The sequence below is a fragment of the Lactuca virosa genome, chromosome 2 (assembly GCF_052849685.1).
Source record: "Lactuca virosa cultivar CGN04683 chromosome 2, Lactuca_virosa_CGN04683_v6, whole genome shotgun sequence".
In the NCBI taxonomy this organism is placed as follows: Eukaryota; Viridiplantae; Streptophyta; class Magnoliopsida; order Asterales; family Asteraceae; genus Lactuca; species Lactuca virosa.
The window spans coordinates 125521852-125544832 of record NC_136427.1 but is presented as its reverse complement, the minus strand read 5'-3'; the positions used below and the strand labels follow the sequence as shown (position 1 = coordinate 125544832).

The window sequence follows — 22981 nt, the reverse complement described above, 5'->3', positions numbered from 1 at the left end:
AAGCTAGACTCGGTGGAGGTCAAGTTGTAATGAATCGTCCCACTAAAGATGACCTTGATTAAATGGAGAGTGATGTTGTTGCTTTCTATGAAATCTCATGTGGAGTGGCCCCAGATAACTTTTACATCATTATCAACTGCAAATCAGCCAAAAAAATCTGGGATGTTCTTAAAAATTTGTATGAAGGTTCCGAGGAAGCTCAAGACAAGAAACTTACTACTGCCCTCAACGATTTTAATAACTTCAAAGCTCATCCAGGTGAAAGTCTAGAAGACTCATTCAAAATATTCAATCTTATTTTCATCAAGTTGTCAAATGTTGTCACCGTCCGAAGCAATCATGAAACAAACCTTCAGTTTCTCAATGGTTTGGGTAAGCACTGGACTACATCAAATATCATAGTCCAAGGAGATAGGAAAATTCACATACTGTCTCTCTTCAAGTTGTATGGTGAACTTCAGGCACAAGAGTCAACAGTGCTAAAAGATTGAGCAGACTTCGGAGGTCCACTTGCTCTCATAACTCAAACCGCTCAAAGCAAAACCACCAATCATATGAACCATATCCACTCTCATACGAGAACCCACCACAATCCTATGAAGCCGATACAGAATATGATGATGAGGAAGAATTTCAAAATGCCATCGCCCTAGTTAGCCAACAATTCAATAGGCTACCACCAACCTCGTTTTGTAAAAATGAGCAGTTTACCAAACCACCATTCAACCGTAACTTCAATCCACAGAACAATCATTCTCGATATCCCACAAACCCTCACCAGTCTCCACAACCACAAAACACTCATCAACCCAAAGAGGCACCGCAGTCCATAAAGTCAACTGACTCCGGTACCTCAACAGAAGACAAAAATTATGTTATTATCTGTCACAAATGCAACAAAGAAAATCACTTTGCTAAAAACTGCAAAGCCAATGTTGTGAAAGATAAAGCATTCTATCTGAGAATAGCTCAGGAAATGGAAGAGAAAGAAAAGGCAAGGGCATATGTAGCCCAAGTAAAAAGGGATCGTCAAGTATGGTCTTCCGGAGACGAAGATGAAGATCATAACATCAAGGGCAAAGGAAAAATATGCATTGGTGGCAACTCTTGATGAGGATGGATCAACAAAGCTCGAGAAAAACTATTGCTTCATGGCGAAAGATGGAACTCTAAGCATCATCGAATAGGTAAAACTCATGATCCAATCTAATAACTACATCATGCATGATTGTCAACCCTTATTGGACAAAATTAATGACACTTGTGGTGTCGTCGTTTCAGACTATAACAAGGCATTATATGAGAAGAACATAGAGTCCCAAGAAATGTTTCATGCGAAAGGTTGACTAGACGATAAGAGACGTAAAGCTGCCATGTTAGAGAAGGACTTAGTGTTAGAGAAAGATTCTAGTATGTTGTGTGAAACACAATTATGGATATCCTTGAATCAAAGGGATTTAGCCCAAAAGGAAAATGTAAGTTTAAGTCTTTTAATCGAAAAGTTGTTTAATGAAAGTGAGGCTATTGAAAATCTTGTAAAAATGGGACTACAGATAACACATACAATTGGGGATGGTCCAATGGGTTTTCAACCACAAAGGACTCATCACCTCGATTTAACCAAGACCGTCCATATGTCCCTCTGGATGGAGAATTTCAGTTCCCTATGAATGACAAAACATTCCTCGAAGACATTAGATGTCACTTCGGTAGGCTTCATGAACTGAGTAACAATTGTGTTATTGAGGAAATTCTCCCCGAATCCTTAGATCCCATACCAGTCACTAACACAAATCGTTCCAACTCTCAGTCTTCCTCTGATGTCGACGAAGAAATTGTGTTGGAAGGACTAGACTTAGTCAATGACAGTCCATCTTTATCTTCCATAAAGTGTCCTAACAAAAATACATCATTGACTTACTTTGCGATTGTCCAGTCATCCTTACCGCAGACCACAGTCAAAAGTACAGTAAACATTCAGCCCATTCATCATGAATTACCAATTGAAAATTTTGAGTATGGACAATGTTCGCAAAACCCTGAACTCTCTAGTTCAGATGATTCTAGCCCTCGCTTTTCAAAACAGTCAAAAACTCTCAAACCGCAGTTGAACATTTCTGACTGTGGTTCTCCAAAAACTCACACAAAATTGGCTTTCAAGGAACACCTCAAAAAACGGGATGAAAAATACAAAAACAATTTCAAACATCCCAAAGTTTCAAAACAAAAGAATTTAGAAAAACGCATCAATGACAAAAATCTTTGAAAAATCATTGTAGTCAAAGTTTTAGACAAAAAGGAGTGTACAGTAACAAAAACTTTTCCAAACTCTCCTGCAAAATCCAAAAGAATGTTACATCTTTTCACAGGTGTAATTTTAAAAATTATTCCTTAAAATATCCAAAATGGAAAGGTCTTTTGCCAACTCCTATGTATGAAAAGTCATCTCAGTCACCTTTTAAGTCAAAACCTTGGAGAAATTCACATGTAAACACTTTTTCAAGTCCCAAGGTTTCTGCAGCCAAACGTCATTCTTGGACCGAACAAAAGAATCAGAACACACCCTCCGGACCGATGTGCAAACTCGGTGTCTGGATAAAAACCTATTTCTTCTAGACTCTTTCTTTTGAAAACATCGCGTCCAACTCAACCTCGTAACATTCCCACAATTTCCAAGTACCTAGGACTAGGTCTAAACTCAAACACGAAACCTGTCCCTATAACCCATGTGCATGCATCAAGTCAGAAAAATCTCAGTTTGTCCCCAGGCTCCAAATTCGTTTGGGTGCCCGAACTAACCCATTAATTTTGTAGGCAATGTGCAAGGAGAAACAAAAAGAGGAGTGGTTAATTGATATTTCTTGCTCCTTTCACATGACCGGAAGGTTAGAGTACCTTCGCGATTTCAAGCCTATATGTAATATGTAATGGTGGACATGTCACATTCGGTAACAATGCAAATGGAATCATCTGAGGTTATGGTGTTATGACTACGGGCAACTTCTCAATTCAAAAGGTTGCTTATGTTGAAGGTCTTAAGTATAATTTGATCAGTGCGGGTCAATTATGCAAAGCTGGTCATAGAGTTGAGTTTGATAGTGAGTATTTCCACATCTTAACGAGTGATAGAAGCACCTGCTTGATTAAGTCTAAGTCCGAAGGTACAATGTATCCTTTGGATGTCTCATTGATCATTGGGAAACCACATTTGTATTTTCTATCCAAAGCTATATCCGAAGTCAGTTGGTTGTGGCACCGCAATCTAGCTCATCTTAACTTCCGGTATATCAACAACTTAGCCACTGAAGAACTTGTCCGTGGTCTTCCTATTCTGAAATACAACAATGATTCTCTCTGCCCAGCGTGTGAGTGTGGAAAGAAAACAAAGGGAAGCCATCCACTGATTATCGATTCTTTAATTAGTGAGCCATTGGAGTTACTTCATATTGATCTTTGCGGTCCATCCACCGTAGCCAGTTTTCATCATAAAAAAATACATACTAGTTATAGTTGATGACTATACTCGTTTCACTTGGGTCTTCTTCTTGAGACTCAAATCAAATACACCGCAGGTATTGATTAACTTCATCAAAGAAATCGAACTCCAAATCAAGCTAACATTAATAAGAATAAGAAGTGACAATGGAACCGAATCACTAATCAGCTCTTGAATAGTTTCTTGGTTTCAAAGGGGATTAGTCACAACTTTTCAGCTCCCTACACACCGCATCAAAATAGAGTTGTAGAGCGAAGGAATCATACATTGGTTGAAGTAGCTAGATCAATGTTAAATTTTGTCAATCTTCCTCTATACTTCTGGGCCGAAGCAGTGGCAACTGCATGCTTTGTTCAAAATCGAAGCATCATTTGCAAGCGTCTAAACAAAACTCCGTACGAGGGCCTGAACAACCGAAAACCAAATGTCAGATTCTTTTACATTTTTGGTTGCAGATGTTTCGTGATCAACAACAAGGATCATCTTAACAAATTTGCACCCAAGTATGATAAAGGCATTTTTCTTGGCTACTCAAGTACTCAACCAATAAAGTGGACTTTCGGGTTCTCATTAGACGCACAAGACTGATAGTCGAAAGCTTCGACGTTAAATTCGATGACTATTATGTCCGCAACAGTGCTCCTTTAACTAAAACCAAATTCATCCTGGAGAGTGATATCTCAGCATCCTCGGGTCCCCTAAACATAGTTGAAGTTAACTATAGAAACGACACATCTTTCTGAAATCCGTGTGTCTCCGGAAGCTCAACAACAGCATTCTGAAGTATCTGGTCCATCTTTATCTGATAATTTATCACTCAAAAATTCCACCTCGTCGGTTGAGGGGGAAAGTTCAACTCTTGTTCAAACGACAACTATCGAGGTTCCAGTACTAGAAGATGCAGCTCCGGTGCGTTCTCACAGAGTCCCAATCCAATCAATTGCTCCTTCAGACTCTGATGATGAAGAAATTGAGAACATTGACACTAGATCAAACTCAAGGGTGATCACTCATTCATCTTTCCAGGGGGAACCATCCTCAATCCAGGGGGAACATCATCCGTAGTTCCGGGGGAATCTCCTTTCACAGCTGCAGTTCAAGCTCCTACAGTCCAAGATACTTCTCCAACAGCAGAATGCTCTGACATTGAAGATATTCCTTCTACCGCAACCACTGATCACCAATAATCTCGCCTCCACATTTGGACAAAGGCTCACCCACCGGGTCAAATCATTGGTAACTCATCTGCAGGCGTACAAACTCGATCTTTTAGTGATCTAACTGACCATTGCCACTACGCAGCCTTCATATCCACAATCGAGCCTCGAACCATAAAAGAAGCACTAATAGAGCCCGACTGGATCACCGCAATGCAAGAAGAAGTAGCCGAGTTTGAAAGAAACAAGGTGTGGAAGCTAGTACCGATGCCGAAATGTCACACAATCATCGGTACTAGATGGGTTTACAAGAACAAGCTTGACGAATCCGGTGCGGTGGTAAGGAACAAAGCAAGACTTGTTGCTAAGGGGTACAATCAACTGGAAGGTGTTGACTACGATGAAACCTATGCCCCTGTAGCACAAATGGAAGCCATACGCATCTTCTTGGCGTATGTGGCACATAAGAACATCAAGGTTCACCAAACGGATGTAAAAAGTGTCTTTCTCAATGGTGAACTGAAGGAGGAGGTTTACTTGTAACAATCTCCGGGCTTCGAATGTCGAGAATTTCCAAACCATTGTTACAAGCTTGAAAAGGTGGTCTATGGTCTCAAACAAGCTCCAAGGGCATGGTATGAGACTTTTTTAGAGTTTCTTGTCATGTCTAGATACAAAAGAGGTGTAATCGATCCCACTTTATTTAGGAGGGCAAAGGATAATCACTTAATGCTTGTCCAGATATATGTGGATGATATCATATTTGGTTCAACTGACCAGAACATGGTGGATGACTTCGCAAAGCTCATGACAAACAAATTTCAAATGAGCATGAATAGAGAGATCAATTTCTTTCTAGGTCTTCAAGTAAAGCAAGTCCCTCAAGGAATTTTCATCCATCAAGAAAAATACACCTCAGAGCTACTAAAGAAATACTCAATGGACAATTGTTGCTCAGCCAAAGTTCCAACGGCCTGTGGATATAAGATCTCTGTTGATCCTACTGGAGAGTCAGTTCATCACAAAACTTATAGACGAATGATTGGGTCGTTGATGTACTTAACTGCAAGCAGACTAGAGATTTTCTTCGCCACAGGCTTATGTGCTGATGCCAGGCCGACCCTAAAGTATCTCATCTGGCCACAGTCAAGCAAATCCTCAGATACCTTAAGGGAAGCAAAGCTCTAGGCCTCTGGTACCCAGTAGGAAATGACTTCAGCCTTCAAGCCTTCACCGATAACAATCATGCCGGTTGTGGAATAGATCGAAAGAGTACTTCTGGTGGTTGCCAATTTCTAGGAGGAAGATTAGTCAGCTGGTCCTCAAGGAAGAAAAATTGCGTCTACCGCAGAGGCAAAATATGTGGTCGCAGCATGTTGCTGTTCTCAGGTTCTTTGGATGAAGACTCAACTGACGGACTATGGATACAGAATGTTGCGGGTACCAATTTATTGTGACTCAGAGAGTGTCATTGCGATTTATCTCAATTCAATCCAACACACAAAGACTAAACACAATGAATTGCGGTATCATTTCATCAAAGACCACCTACTTAAATGTAACATCGAACTAATTTTGTTCCCACACACGAGGAAATAGTTGATGTTTTCACAAAAGCACTTGATACCACTATACTGAATAGCTTTCTAGAAATGTTAGGAATAATGAATCCTGACCCGCAATTCCTCTTGAATTGATAGCTACCGTAGTCCCGTGAAGAACTTGTTTCTTTTCTTTTCAAAAATTCTTGAAGCATTTTCTTCACTGCGGTTCTAGAACAATATACTCATCATTTGTGTACCGCAATCACATATGATCTATATATTCTTTGGGCCCTTAATTCCTCTTATTTCTAACTGTTTGATCAAGTGTTTCCTCAGCTCAAGCTACCGCAACAATACCATATCTCGACTGTAGTCATCATCATTCACCGCTGTCGCATTAAAGGACTCCATAATTACTTCATAAAATTGTATGATAACATTGTGTGCTATTTAATGATTCTCATTAAATAAAAATTCCACATAAAAGAAAAACATTCATTTTGTAGCATACAACGTTTCAGTTTCTTTCAAAATCACTTTTCTTTGTCAGACCTTTTTTGGGCTATAAAACAAATAAATCGTTTTTCCATAAAAGAAATCTTTCGAGAAAATCTTTTTGTTTAATATGTCACTTCTCATAGCACCAAACTGTCAATTCCGTTTCAACTTCTCCTTTTTACAACGGATAAAACCCAATCACCACACATTCTACATCGTGTGATCATGGGCCTGACAAACCTTTTAATGCCCCGGTTTCCAAGAAAATGTTTATTTTTCCTTTTAATTCAATTTTCTTTTTCTATGGCTGATAATGGCTAAAACCGAAGGGTTTTTTACCATTAACAGCTGTAAAAAGTTAATTCCAATATAATTTGGAATCCGGAGGTATAAAAACCCCCTCCCCCCAAGAAAGCATTACGCTTTCTGAATCCCTAATCGACGAACAAATCTTCATCTTCTTCCCTCTTGCACAAAACTGTTTTCCCTCAAGTTCATCAAAAGATATTTTAACAATGGTGAAATCCAGTGTTTCCAAGAAGCAATCAAAGGCTTCAGGACCAACGAAACCAACTGGTTCAGACACGACGATCAAATCTCAATCCCCAGCCATTGCTTCAAGCAACTTTAGGGTTGTTTTTGAAGATCAACGACACTACAATGACGCAATTTGCCTAATGATCCAGTTCATTCCCTCTCATCCACTGTTTGGTGCATTCGATGCTTTCACCGATGTTGTTCCACTTCCCACTTTATTCAAGTGTGCGTTTTCAGCCTATCATCCCCTCCACAACCTTCAGGAAGTGAATCTGCACTTAGTCGACGAATCAATGGTCGTGCTCACCAAGACCAAGTTTCTGGAAGCCATTAATCTTAGGGTTCCACCCAATACCAAGGTCTTCTCTCCAAGCACACAAGATATCATCACCACTCTGTACCAAATGGGGTACCAGAAGAAGCTAAAGGGGATCAGAGAATTCAAGAAAAACCAGTTACCGGCGGTGTGGCAATTTGTTTGCCATTTTGTGATCAGAAGCTTGTCCGGCAAAACAGGTGGCACGGACAATATGGGGATCAAGCTTCTCGAGCTTGTGTGGAGCATCTTCACTAGCAATGCAGTCAATTTTGGTCAAATTTTGGGGGATGACTTCCTACAGTACATCCCGAAGGAGGCTCCTCGACTAGATGTTATCGAGCTTACTTTTGCTCGTTTTTGGTCTCTCTGCGTCTCAGATCTTCACAAGGAGGCGAAGATGGATATGGGTGATGATTCCACCCACTTTATCACCCGTGGCTTGAAAAGGTACACCCCTTCCAAAGATCAATCTATTTTTGGACCTCTTAGGAGACTACCTGAACACATCCTTGAGTCTATTGGACTCAATTCTCGTGAAGTCACTGATCATATTGAGGCTACGGATGGTATTGACCCATAACATTCCTCCCCACCTCATCCCAGTCAGGCTGTTGTAGTTCCTACCAAATCACAAGGTCCTTCTAGTACCGCAGTTCCTACTTTAACCTTAGTCCCTCATACTGAAGATCCATCTAGTTAACCAAAACCCAAGCGCCGCAAGAAAATTGTTTTCTCTAAGAAAGCTCCCTGCAACATAGTCAGGAAGGGTGAAAATCCTTCCAAGAAACGCAAATACAGGGTTGTTGAATCCTCAGTCGAAACTCCTCCTTCTACCTCTGAAACTCATGACGAACTAGTTAATGTTGACGAATCCTCTAGTGATGAATCCAATGATCTTTTCAGACACAAGAAGCTCAAACTTACCCCCAGCCATAGCCAAATGTATGACCGGACTCATACCGCAGTCTCTCAAATGACTCCGGTAGTCCTTGGAGCCCCTGCATGTTTATTTGCTTCTACACTTTCCAGCTACTCAGATGCAGCAAGTACATCTGTTTCACTTGAACATGGAGACACAACCCTAGTTGGATCCCAAGAGGATCCTATTGGTTCATCATGCCCTAAGGTCTCTAGGGTAGCACATTTTCACGTCTTTGAGCCTGAGGAGTTGCGCTCCATCCTCCTTTCTGTTACACAAACACTACAAACACCAAACAAACTGCAGGGCAATTCTTCCGCCCTTTCCAGAATCGAACCGACGCCACACTTGAATACAGGTCAAGGAGACCAAGGAAGTTCGGGAAATCCTACTCCGCCACCATTACACTCATGTGGTTTAGGCGTGGTGTGCACAATTATGCCAGGATCCACGAACCCGGGGGACACCCCGGTGCGAACACATGGATTTGACGGTTACTGTTCTGATGATTCCTGGACTCGGTTTCAACCAAGCACTGAGTCCGAAAACAGGAAATATGAAGCTTTCCACAGTGCGTTCCAGGCACGCAAGGCTCAACAGACAAAGCAATAACAGCAACGGGTACAAGAAATTCAGACTGTAGCCAAATACTAGGCAAATGCATTCAATAAAGCTAAGACTGCTCATGATCTTCTAAAGATTCAAGAATGGAAGCTACGATTCAACAAGCTCAGAATCTTCAAGATGGTGCTGGTCCATCTCAGCCTCCTCCAAATACTGAAAATCATGACTCCAACGTAGATGGCACCACAATAGAGATCAGCTCGAGTCCAATGTTTGGACTTGATGATCTGGATATTGATGAAATTGACCAACCTGCTCATTCAGATGATTTTGTGATGATTTTTGATGAAGAAGAAGAATCCATTGGCTCCCAACATTCCACCTCAAAGCCAAAGGAAAAGAAGAAAAATAAGAAGCTAGCAGTGTCTCGAAAGAAATTTCTCTCCTTACAATCGAAAGTCGACCAAATTCTGGCCGCAGTCACGATTTCTCAACCACAACAATCAGACGTTGCTGGACTGCAGTCTCTATCAGAACAAGTAAAAAGATTAGAAGCCAGAGAACGATTGGATGCGGAGAGAATATCACTAAAGGTGGAAATGGGTATTCGAGCCCTTGACAAAAATCGTACTGTGGATCACAAATAGTTCCTTTCCACTGCTGAAACTCTCATTCAAGAAGTGACAACAATCAAAGAAGAAAGCAAATCCAATCTTGGCCGTCAAGCTGTTCATTCTCATAACCTTGTACAAGAAACGCACAATGCGTATGAATCTGCTCTGGAAGTGCTTGAAACAACCATCAATGGCCTGAGACGTTCTCTCACGGCAAACTCTAGTGTTGACGAGATTTTCCGGTTAACCAAAGAGAACTACAATCTGCTTTTCAATACCGAAGTTTCTTCCAATCTTCAAATATCGGACCTGATCAAGTCTTAATTTGACCAAAATGTTTTAAAGATTGATGGCCTCAGACAGTGGCTTGAGGAGCAACAAATTGTTTCTTCCTCAAAAGGGGGAAGTGAACACTCTAATTTTCAGCAACATTAATCTACCGCAACAATTCCAATCCCAACTTTTGGTCCAACCCATCAAAGGATTGAAACTCAACAACTATCACCGCAACAAACACGGCAACCATCTCCCAAACCAACAACTCCGGTGCAATCTCATCATTCTCCTCCACCACAAAAAAGCTCCCCACAACAAGTACAACATCAGTCTCCTCCTCGTCAATAAAATCCTCCACAGTTCAAAAATCTGGAACCAAATATGTCTTCTGAACACTCCACTGACTCTCCCGCAACTCGCCAAAGGAAGAAAGACCGGAAGGCGGAAAAATTCGTAGAAATGATTTCGAGAGAACATGGTTTCAACACAACCATGGATGAAACACTGATCAATTCCTGGGTTAATCCCACATGAAGATTGCTTGATGAAGATTATAGGCCAATTCTGACCTATGTTAAACCACCTTCGGATGGATACTAGGATATCCCGATCTCTCCTAATGCAAAATTCTTCACGGTATTTGAACCCTTTGACCGCAGCCTTCCTGATAACCAAAGACTGCCTCTCGAATTTGAACGCCTGAGCCGGTTCCAAGCCAAGCATGGATCGGAGTTTGAAAGTATTAGGTCTAATGATAGATCTTCCGCAGTAAAAAATTTCAAGATAAGGAAGTTCATGAAGACTGACTTCCTTCAGTACACACTCACCAGAAGAGGAGACGACTACATTAGGACTCAAGCAGATTTTCCATGCATGAATCCGGAGGAAGTGTTTCTGATTGCGAGGGTGTTTTAAATCAAGTCTGAGAAACATCCGAAGATGAAAATCGCATATGAAAAAGCTTGTGAATATCTTAAGTCAGCAGTTTGTGATTTTGCCAAGATTGATGCAGACATTCATCCGGTAGTCGCCCAAAAATTCAATCTTCCTGCTCTTGACCCTGCACCTGTGTTCACCGAAGGATATCAAGAAATATCCTTAGGAGCAACCAACTTCCCTGAACTGGAAGTTGTGTACAAAAGAGCCAACAACGATGCCAAATACTTCATCCCCATCACTGCAATGCACCGTCTAACCTGCAGACAACTTGAAGTCACCTTGGCTTCAGTTTAGAGAACCAAGCATACAACGGATGAAGTGAAGTTCGAGATCACAAGGAGGATTACCTGGCTAGGAGAAGTAAGGAAGTTTTGGAGGTTGCTTATCAAGTTTCTGAAGATCAATAACTAGTGAAGAAAAAGTTGAAGAGGTCACTTAGGGGGAAAATGTTAAAGCAAAAAGTGACCCTCTTAAAGTTAGTCATCCTCAATCTTTTATGTCGACCGCAATCTGCTCCTTCACTACCGCAATTCTTGCCTCTACCGCACTCACTCCCTTGCTACCGCAATCTGGAAATGAACCGAAGTGAACCGCAATGAAGACTTAGCTTTTGTACTCACGTGTGATAGCATCTGTTTATCCAATAGATATTGTATGGTCTTTTTAGTCAGTAGTTTATTAATTGTTTACTTTAAATGTAAGTCTTCGAGGCTCTATAAATAGAGTGCCCATGTTTTCTATCAAACACCACTTCTACAACTTCTAATCTCACTTCTGAAATCACTTCTTATTCCATGTCTACTTCTTATCTCTTATCACTTCTCATATCTAAATCTCACTTACTGATCATCATCGAAGATCCTCTTCACTTTAAACTGATCTCATTTACTAATTCGTGTTTGAATGAGAACCGTGTTTCGTATCAGTTTGGTGTTTACTTGATATAACTTGTCATTTACATTTCCTTTACATTTCAACACTTTACATTTACGAAAATAACAAATCTAACAAATCTAACTTATTATTGTTGAGCTTTCATGATCCTTTGAGATTAACTTATTTTGCAATTATCAAATTGTACTAACGTTTGTTCAAGTGTTTCCCAAAGTTCTTCTCTCAACAACTTGATATCTAGTTGTTTATGATCACTGAATTACTAGATTTAGAGATAGAACATATCCTAGGGTTAGGTGATAATAGTTAGTAATTGCAACTATGTTAGAGAGTATGAACCATCTATATTTTATGTTGGAATTGCTTGTCTTGATCACGGATAGTAATCACTAGATCTTATCATTCATAGTCCAATTTACCTTTAAATCAATTTGGTGTCCATTCGTTGCATGATCAATGTAATAATAGCTCATAAATTGGTAAATACTAGCAAATCAGACCAAGAATACTAGTAACATTAAGAATTGGTAACCAACATAATTAATTCATTTATTAGAAATCAACCATAAGGTAAGGTGTTTCGAAACTAAATGAAAGTGTTTTTTAATCTTGATTTTAAAATCGTTTCTGTTTGCTCACTTTAGTTTAAAGTATTCGTAGTTATTATGTGCTAATTGCTTGATTCAAGTTGTTGATCTTGCAAAATCAGTAAAACTCCAAATTTACTGTCTTTTATTTAGTTTAATTAATAGCAATATTTTCATATTAAAATTTCTGTTGTCTGAATTCGACATCCTACTTACTATTCTATTACGCGACTAGGTAGACTGTCTATTTTTGTTAAATTATTTAGGTTTACAAATTTAAAACCGTTAGTACATAAATAAAAAAAATCAATCTCCCAACTACTTTCTACAAAGATAAAAGAGATCCACCCCTTTAATTCACAACTTCTTAGGGACCAAGAATAGTATCCAACCATGTAGACGCCTTACCCGAGATATCACGATCCAAATAAGCATAGTCACCATGAATCACTTTAGCACAGGAATCCAAAGAGCCTTCTGTTGAGTATGAAATCGTTAAATCCATTTAAAAAGTGCTTTATTTAGAACGAAAAGACTACTAACTCTAAGACTTCTAGTCTCCTTTTGAGACATCATTTTCTCCCAACTTACCCATGTAGTTTTTTTTCTTCTGTGTCAACCCCTACAAACAATTATTCTTCAAGGGCTCCAGTTTAGACAGAACGCCAATTGGAGCCTTATACAATGACATGAAATAAGTAGAAATAGATCCAAGAATCAAAAGATCAGTCCAATGCCCACCAATCAAAAGCATTTTGACCTTCCATGTCACTACTAGAAAACAAAGGGTTTTGCCACAGAAAAATAACTACGGAAAATTTCCGTAGGTAATTACCTACATAATACCAACGGAATTCCTACGGAATGGGATGCCCTAAATTAGTAACGGAATAGCTACAGAATAGCTACGGAATAACAACGGACGCACATCTGTAGGTATTTCGTTGGTAATTAGCTACAGAATAACTACGGAATAACGACGGAAGTAAGCATGTAGGTATTCCGTAGGTAATTAGCTATAGAATAGCTACAGACTACCCACATAAGAAAATAGCTATAGAATAACTACGAAATACCAACGACTTTAAATTATTATTATTATTATTATTATTATTATTATTATTATTATTATTATTCCCATTATTATTATTATTCAATAATCAAGTCTTACATTTTTTTTGATCCTTTTGCTTTGAATATTTAAAAAACAAAAAATTAAAAATCGAAATAATAGTACTATTAATAATAATAATTATAAACATAATCATAATATATAATAATCGTAACGAATGTGTTTAACACACAAACAAATGAACAAACGAAAAAAAAACAACTTTAACACATCAATAAGGTAAAATAATATACATTTAATGTATGAATAATAAAAAATGATGATAATTAGGGGAAATATATATATATATATATATATATATATATATATATATATATATATATATATATATATATATATATATATATATATTTGTATAAGTAACTGTATGTATGTATTTATTTATGTATGTATGTGAGTATCATATCATACTATATTATAAAGGAAGCATTTTTTATTTCACAACATTCATTTGAAACTCCCAACTTTTCATATTTCCATACAATATGTTTAATTTATTAACTTAAATATGTTTTTAGTTGTAAACATTATCATAAATGGAAGAATTTGTGACTTATCAATATGATATACTTAATTTGTTAACTTCAATATATAGTTAAATAAATAACATACATTAATATATCAAATAAGCTTAAAAATTTAGTGTAAAATTTAAAACCTAAAGTAAAATATCAAATAATGTTTAAAAAAAATTCAATATATATTTTTTAACATAGTTAAAAGGAAAACATTAAATATAATAATAATAAAAGAACCTAAATTGATGAATCGAATTAACTAAAAGGTGTCTGAAAACTATATTCTAACAATATATTTTTAACATGCGCCGCGCAACGCGCGAGAATTCGTCTAGTATGTATATATATTTATGTATGTGTATGTATGTATATCTGTGCTTATATATATGTATGTGTGTATATATGTATGTGTATGTATTATGTTCTACCTACATTTATATGATGTATAACTTTGTGAAAACAAAGCAATCAAAGTATAATGATGTTGTGAAAAAAGTGAAACGAAAAAAAAACGACATTACACCTTCAAAAATAGAAAATAAAAAAAAACCGTAGGTAATCCGTAGGTAAATACCTACAGATAGCCTTTATCCGTAGGTATTTACCTACGGATTACCTACAGTTTTTTTTTTATTTTCTATTTTTCAAGGTTCTAATGTCATTTTTATCGTTTCATTTTTTTCACAACATCATTATACTTTGATTTCTTTGTTTTCACCAACTTATACATAACATAAACGTATATACACAGGTATAGATCGTTAGAACCCACTACTCATTTACAACTTTATTATTCTTTTTTTTATATAATATAAAGAAAAGTTATTTTCTATACACAAATACAAATAAATACACACATTTACATACAAACGATATGTATGTATTATGTTCAGTATATCACGTATTTGTTTAATGAGGTTAATTGTGGCTCAAGAACAAACATAAATTCTAATGATTCACATTTTTCTACATACGTTTATATGATGTATAACTTTGTAAAAACAAAGCAATCAAAATATAATGATGTTGTGAAAAAAAATGAAACGAAAAAAAACGACATTGCACCTTCAAAAATAGAAAATAAAAAAAAACCATAGGTAATCTGTAGGTAAATACCTACATATTACCTACGGATAGCCTTTATCCGTAGGTAATCCGTAGGTATTTACCTACGGATTACCTACAGTATTTTTTTATTTTCAATTTTTCAAGGGTCTAATGTCATTTTTATCGTTTCATTTCTTTCACAACATCATTATACTTTGATTTCTTTGTTTTCACCAACTTATACATAACATAAACCTATATACATAGGTATGGATCGTTAGAACCCACTACTCATTTACAACTTTATTATTCTGTTTTTTTATATAATATAAATGAAAGTTATTTTCTATACACAAATACAAATAAATACACACATTTACATACAAACGATATGTACGTATTATGTTCAGTATATCACGTACTTGTTTAATGAGGCTAATTGTGGCTCAAGAACAAACATAAATAGCTTTTTGTATCATATATAGTAATGAGTTCTAATGATTCACATTCTTCTCCATACGTTAATATGATGTATAACTTTGTGAAAACAAAGCAATCAAAGTATAATGATGTTGTGAAAAAAATGAAACGAAAAAAACGACATTACACCTTCAAAAATAGAAAATAAAAAAACCAAAGGTAATCCGTAGGTAAATACCTACAGATTACCTACGGATAGCCTTTATCCGTAGGTAATCCGTAGGTATTTACCTACGGATTACCTACAGTTTTTTTTATTTTCTATTTTTCAAGGGTCTAATGTCATTTTTATCGTTTCATTTTTTTCACAACATCATTATACTTTGATTTCTTTGTTTTCATCAACTTATACATAACATAAACGTATATACACAGGTATGGATCGTAAGAACCCACTACTCATTTACAACTTTATTATTCTTTTTTTTATATAATATAAAGGAAAGTTATTTTCTATACACAAATACAAATAAATACACACATTTACATACAAACGATATGTACATATTATGTTCAGTATATCACGTATTTGTTTAATGAGGTTAATTGTGGCTCAAGAACAAACATAAATTCTAATGATTCACATTCTTCTACATACGTTTATATGATGTATAACTTTGTGAAAACAAAGCAATCAAAGTATAATGATGTTGTGAAAAAAATGAAACGAAAAAAACGACATTACACCTTCAAAAATAGAAAATAAAAAAAAAGCCGTAGGTAATCCGTTGGTAAATAACTACAGATTACCTACGGATAGCCTTTATCCGTAGGTAATCCGTAGGTATTTACCTACGGATTACCTACATTTTTCTTTATTTTTCTATTTTTCTATTTTTCAAGGGTCTATTGTCATTTTTATCGTTTCATTTTTTTCACAACATCATTATACTTTGATTTCTTTGTTTTCACCAACTTATACATAACATAAACGTATATACACATGTATGGATCGTTAGAACCCACTACTCATTTACAACTTTATTATTCTTTTTTTTATATAATATAAGTGAAAGTTATTTTCTATACACAAATACAAATAAATACACACATTTAAATACAATCGATATGAACGTATTATGTTCAGTATATCACGTATTTGTTTAATGAGGTTAATTGTGGCTCAAGAACAAACATAAATAGCTTTTTGTATCATATATAGTAATGAGTTCTAATGATTCACATTCTTCTACATACGTTTATATGATTTATAACTTTGTGAAAACAAAGCAATTAAAGTAAAATGATGTTGTGAAAAAAATGAAATGAAAAAAAACGACATTACACCTTCAAAAATAGAAAATAAAAAAACCGTAGGTAATCCGTAGGTAAATACCTACAGATTACCTACGGATAGCCTTTATCCGTAGGTAATCCGTAGGTATTTACCTAAGTATTACCTACGGTTTTTTTTATTTTCTATTTTTCAAGGGTCTAATGTCATTTTTATCGTTTCATTTTTTTTACAACATCATTATACTTTGATTTCTTTGTTTTCACCAACTTATACATAACATAAACATATATACACAGGTATGGATCGTTAGAACCCACTACTCATTTACAACTTTATTATTCTTTTTTTTATATAATATAAAGAAAGGTTATTTTCTATACACAAATACAAATAAATACACACATTTACATACAAACGATATGTACGTATTATGTTCAGTATATCACGTATTTTTTTAATGAGGTTAATTGTGGCTCAAGAACAAACATAAATTCTAATGATTCACATTCTTCTACATACGTTTATATGATGTATAACTTTGTGAAAACAAAACAATCAAAGTATAATGATGTTGTGAAAAAAAATGAAACGAAAAAAAAACGACATTGCACCTTCAAAAATAGAAAATAAAAAAAAAACCGTAGGTAATCTGTAGGTAAATATCTACAGATTACCTACGGATAGCCTTTATCCGTAGGTATTTACCTACGGATTACCTACAGTTTTTTTTTATTTTCTATTTTTTAAGGGTCTAATGTGATTTTTATCGTTTCATTTTTTTTCACAACATCATTATACTTTGATTTCATTGTTTTCACCAACTTATACATAACATAAACCTATATACACAGGTATGGATCGTTAGAACCCATTACTCATTTACAACTTTATTATTCTTTTTTTCATATAATATAAATGAAAGTTATTTTCTATACACAAATACAAATAAATACCCACATTTACATACAAACGATATGTACGTATTATGTTCGGTATATCACGTACTTGTTTAATGAGGCTAATTGTGGCTCAAGAACAAACATAAATAGCTTTTTGTATCATATATAGTAATGAGTTCTAATGATTCACATTTTTCTCCATACGTTTATATGATGTATAACTTTGTGAAAACAAAGCAATCAAAGTATAATGATGTTGTGAAAAAAATGAAACGAAAAAAAAACGACATTACACCTTCAAAAATAGAAAATAAAAAAAAACTGTAGGTAATCCGTAGGTAAATACCTACAGATTACCTACGGATAGCCTTTATCCATAGGTAATCCGTAGATATTTACCTACAGATTACCTACAGTTTTTTTTTTCTATTTTTCAAGGGTCTAATGTTATTTTTATCGTTTCATTTTTTTCACAACATCATTATACTTTGATTTCTTTGTTTTCACCAATTTATACATAACATAAACGTATATACACAGGTATGGATCGTTAGAACCCACTACTCATTTACAACTTTATTAGTCTTTTTTTTATATAATATAAATGAAAGTTATTTTCTATACACAAATACAAATAAATACACACATTTACATATAATCGATATGAACGTATTATGTTCAGTATATCACGTATTTGTTTAATGAGGTTAATTGTGGCTCAAGAACAAACATAAATAGCTTTTTGTATCATATATAGTAATGAGTTCTAATGATTCACATTCTTCTACATACGTTTATATGATGTATAACTTTGTGAAAACAAAGCAATTAAAGTAAAATGATGTTGTGAAAAAAATGAAATGAAAAAAAACGACATTACACCTTCAAAAATAGAAAATAAAAAAAAAAACCGTAGGTAATCCGTAGGTAAATACCTACAGATTACCTACGGATAGCCTTTATCCGTAGGTAATCCGTAGGTATTTACCTAAGGATTACCTACGGTTTTTTTATTTTCTATTTTTCAAGGGTCTAATGTCATTTTTATCGTTTCATTTTTTTCACAACATCATTATACTTTGATTTCTTTGTTTTCACCTACTTATACATATCATAAACGTATATACACAGGTATGGATCGTTAGAACCCATTACTCATTTACAACTTTATTATTCTTTTTTTATATAATATAAAGGAAAGTTATTTTCTATACACAAATACAAATAAATACACACATTTACATACAAACGATATGTACATATTATGTTCAGTATATCACATATTTGTTTAATGAGGTTAATTGTGGCTCAAGAACAAACATAAATTCTAATGATTCACATTCTTCTACATACGTTTATATGATGTATAACTTTGTGAAAACAAAGCAATCAAAGTATAATGATGTTTTGAAAAAAATGAAACGAAAAAAAAACGACATTACACCTTCAAAAATAGAAAATAAAAAAAACCGTAGGTAATCCGTACGTAAATACCTACAGATTACCTACGGATAGCCTTTATCCATAAGTAATCCGTAGGTATTTACCTACGGATTACCTACAGTTTTTTTTTTCTATTTTTCAAGGGTCTAATGTTATTTTTATCGTTTCATTTTTTTCACAACATCATTATACTTTGATTTCTTTGTTTTCACCAACTTATACATAACATAAACGTATATACACAAGTATGGATCGTTAGAACCCACTACTCATTTACAACTTTATTATTCTTTTTTTTATATAATATAAAGAAAAGTTATTTTCTATACACAAATACAAATAAATACACACATTTACATACAAACGATATGTACGTATTATGTTCAGTATATCACGTATTTGTTTAATGAGGTTAATTGTGGCTCAAGAACAAACATAAATTCTAATGATTCACATTCTTCTACATACGTTTATATGATGTATAACTTTGTGAAAACAAAACAATCAAAGTATAATGATGTTGAGAAAAAAAATTAAACGAAAAAAAACAAGATTGCACCTTCAAAAATAGAAAATAAAAAAAAATCGTAGGTAATCTGTAGGTAAATACCTACAGATTACCTACGGATAGCCTTTATCCGTACGTAATCCGTAGGTATTTACCTACGGATTACCTACAGTTTTTCTTTTATTTTCTATTTTTCAAGGGTCTAATGTCATTTTTATCGTTTCATTTTTTTCACAACATCATTATACTTTGATTTCTTTGTTTTCACCAACTTATACATAACATAAACCTATATACACAGGTATGGATCGTTAGAACCCACTACTCATTTACAACTTTATTATTCTGTTTTTTATATAATATAAAAGAAAGTTATTTTCTATACACAAATACAAATAAATACACACATTTACATACAAACGATATGTACGTATTATGTTCAGTATATCACGTACTTGTTTAATGAGGCTAATTGTGACTCAAGAACAAACATAAATAGCTTTTTGTATCATATATAGTAATGAGTTCTAATGATTCACATTCTTCTCCATACGTTTATATGATGTATAACTTTGTGAAAACAAAGCAATCAAAGTATAATGATGTTGTGAAAAAAATGAAACGAAAAAAACGACATTACACCTTCAAAAATAGAAAATAAAAAAAACCATAGGTAACCCGTAGGTAAATACCTACAGATTACCTACGGATAGCCTTTATCCGTAGGTAATCCGTAGGTATTTACCTACGGATTACCTACAGTTTTTTTTTTTCTATTTTTCAAGGGTCTAATGTTATTTTTATCGTTTCAATTTTTTCACAACATCATTATACTTTGATTTCTTTGTTTTCACCAACTTATACATAACATAAACGTATATACACAGGTATGGATCGTTAGAACCAACTACTCATTTACAACTTTATTATTCTTTTTTTTATATAATATAAAGGAAAGTTATTTTCTATACACAAATACAAATAAATACACACATTTACATACAAACGATATGTACGTATTATGTTCAGTATATCACGTATTTGTTTAATGAGGTTAATTGTGGCTCAACAACAAACATAAATTCTAATGATTCACATTCTTCTACATACGTTTATATGATGTATAACTTTGTGAAAACAAAGCAATCAAAGTATAATGAAGTTGTGAAAAAAATGAAACGAAAAAAACGACATTACACCTTCAAAAATAGAAAATAAAAAAAAAAGTCGTAGGTAATCCGTTGGTAAATAACTACAGATTACCTACGGATAGCCTTTATCCGTAGGTAATTCGTAAGTATTTACCTACGGATTACCTACATTTTTTTTTTCTATTTTTCAAGGGTCTAATGTTATTTTTATCGTTTCATTTTTTTCACAACATCATTATACTTTGATTTCTTTGTTTTCACCAACTTATACATAACATAAACGTCTATACACAGGTATGGATCGTTAGAACCCACTACTCATTTACAACTTTATTATTCTTTTTTTTATATAATATAAATGAAAGTTATTTTCTATACACAAATACAAATAAATACACACATTTAAATACAATCGATATGAACGTATTATGTTCAGTATATCACGTATTTGTTTAATAAGGTTAATTGTGGCTAGAGAACAAACATAAATAGCTTTTTGTATCATATATAGTAATGAGTTCTAATGATTCACATTCTTCTACATACGTTTATATGATGTATAACTTTGTGAAAACAAAGCAATTAAAGTAAAATGATGTTGTGAAAAAAATGAAATGAAAAAAAACGACATTACACCTTCAAAAATAGAAAATAAAAAAAAACCGTAGGTAATCCGTAGGTAAATACCTACAGATTACCTACGGATAGCCTTTATCCGTAGGTAATCCGTAGGTATTTACCTAAGTATTACCTACGGTTTTTTTTATTTTCTATTTTTCAAGGGTCTAATGTCATTTTTATCGTTTCATTTTTTTTACAACATCATTATACTTTGATTTCTTTGTTTTCACCAACTTATACATAACATAAACCTATATACACAGGTATGGATCGTTAGAACCCACTACTCATTTACAACTTTATTATTCTTTTTTTATATAATATAAAGAAAAGTTATTTTCTATACACAAATACAAATAAATACACACATTTACATACAAACGATATGTACGTATTATGTTCAGTATATCACGTATTTGTTTAATGAGGTTAATTGTGGCTCAAGAACAAACATAAATTCTAATGATTCACATTCTTCTACATACGTTTATATGATGTATAACTTTGTGAAAACAAAACAATCAAAGTATAATGATGTTCTGAAAAAAAATGAAACGAAAAAAAACGACATTGCACCTTCAAAAATAGAAAATAAAAAAAAACCGTAGGTAATCTGTAGGTAAATATCTACAGATTACCTACGCATAGCCTTTATCCGTAGGTATTTACCTACGGATTACCTACAGTTTTTTTTTATTTTCTATTTTTTAAGGGTCTAATGTCATTTTTATCGTTTCATTTTTTTTCACAACATCATTATACTTTGATTTCTTTGTTTTCACCAACTTATACATAACATAAACCTATATACACAGGTATGGATCGTTAGAACCCATTACTCATTTACAACTTTATTATTCTTTTTTTTATATAATATAAATGAAAGTTATTTTCTATACACAAATACAAATAAATACCCACATTTACATACAAACGATATGTACGTATTATGTTCAGTATATCACGTACTTGTTTAATGAGGCTAATTGTGGCTCAAGAACAAACATAAATAGCTTTTTGTATCATATATAGTAATGAGTTCTAATGATTCACATTCTTTTACATACGTTTATTTGATGTATAACTTTGTGAAAACAAAGCAATTAAAGTAAAATGATGTTGTGAAAAAAATGAAATAAAAAAAAACGACATTACACCTTCAAAAATAGAAAATAAAAAAAAACCGTAGGTAATCCGTAGGTAAATACCTACAGATTACCTACGGATAGCCTTTATCCGTAGGTAATCCGTAGGCATTTACCTAAGGATTACCTACGGTTTTTTTATTTTCTATTTTTCAAGGGTCTAATGTCATTTTTATCGTTTCATTTTTTTCACAACATCATTATACTTTGATTTCTTTGTTTTCACCAACTTATACATAACATAAACGTATATACACAGGTATGGATCGTTAGAACCCATTACTCATTTACAACTTTATTATTCTTTTTTTATATAATATAAAGGAAAGTTATTTTCTATACACAAATACAAATAAATACACACATTTACATACAAACGATATGTACATATTATGTTCAGTATATCACATATTTGTTTAATGAGGTTAATTGTGGCTCAAGAACAAACATAAATTC

General features: G+C 34.0%; 1 pseudogene; it reads left to right on the top strand.

Annotated features, from left to right (window-relative positions):
* Positions 1–4866: 4866 nt before the first annotated feature.
* LOC145157737 (putative mitochondrial protein AtMg00820 pseudogene) lies at positions 4867–5196 on the top strand (annotated as a pseudogene).
* Positions 5197–22981: the final 17785 nt, after the last annotated feature.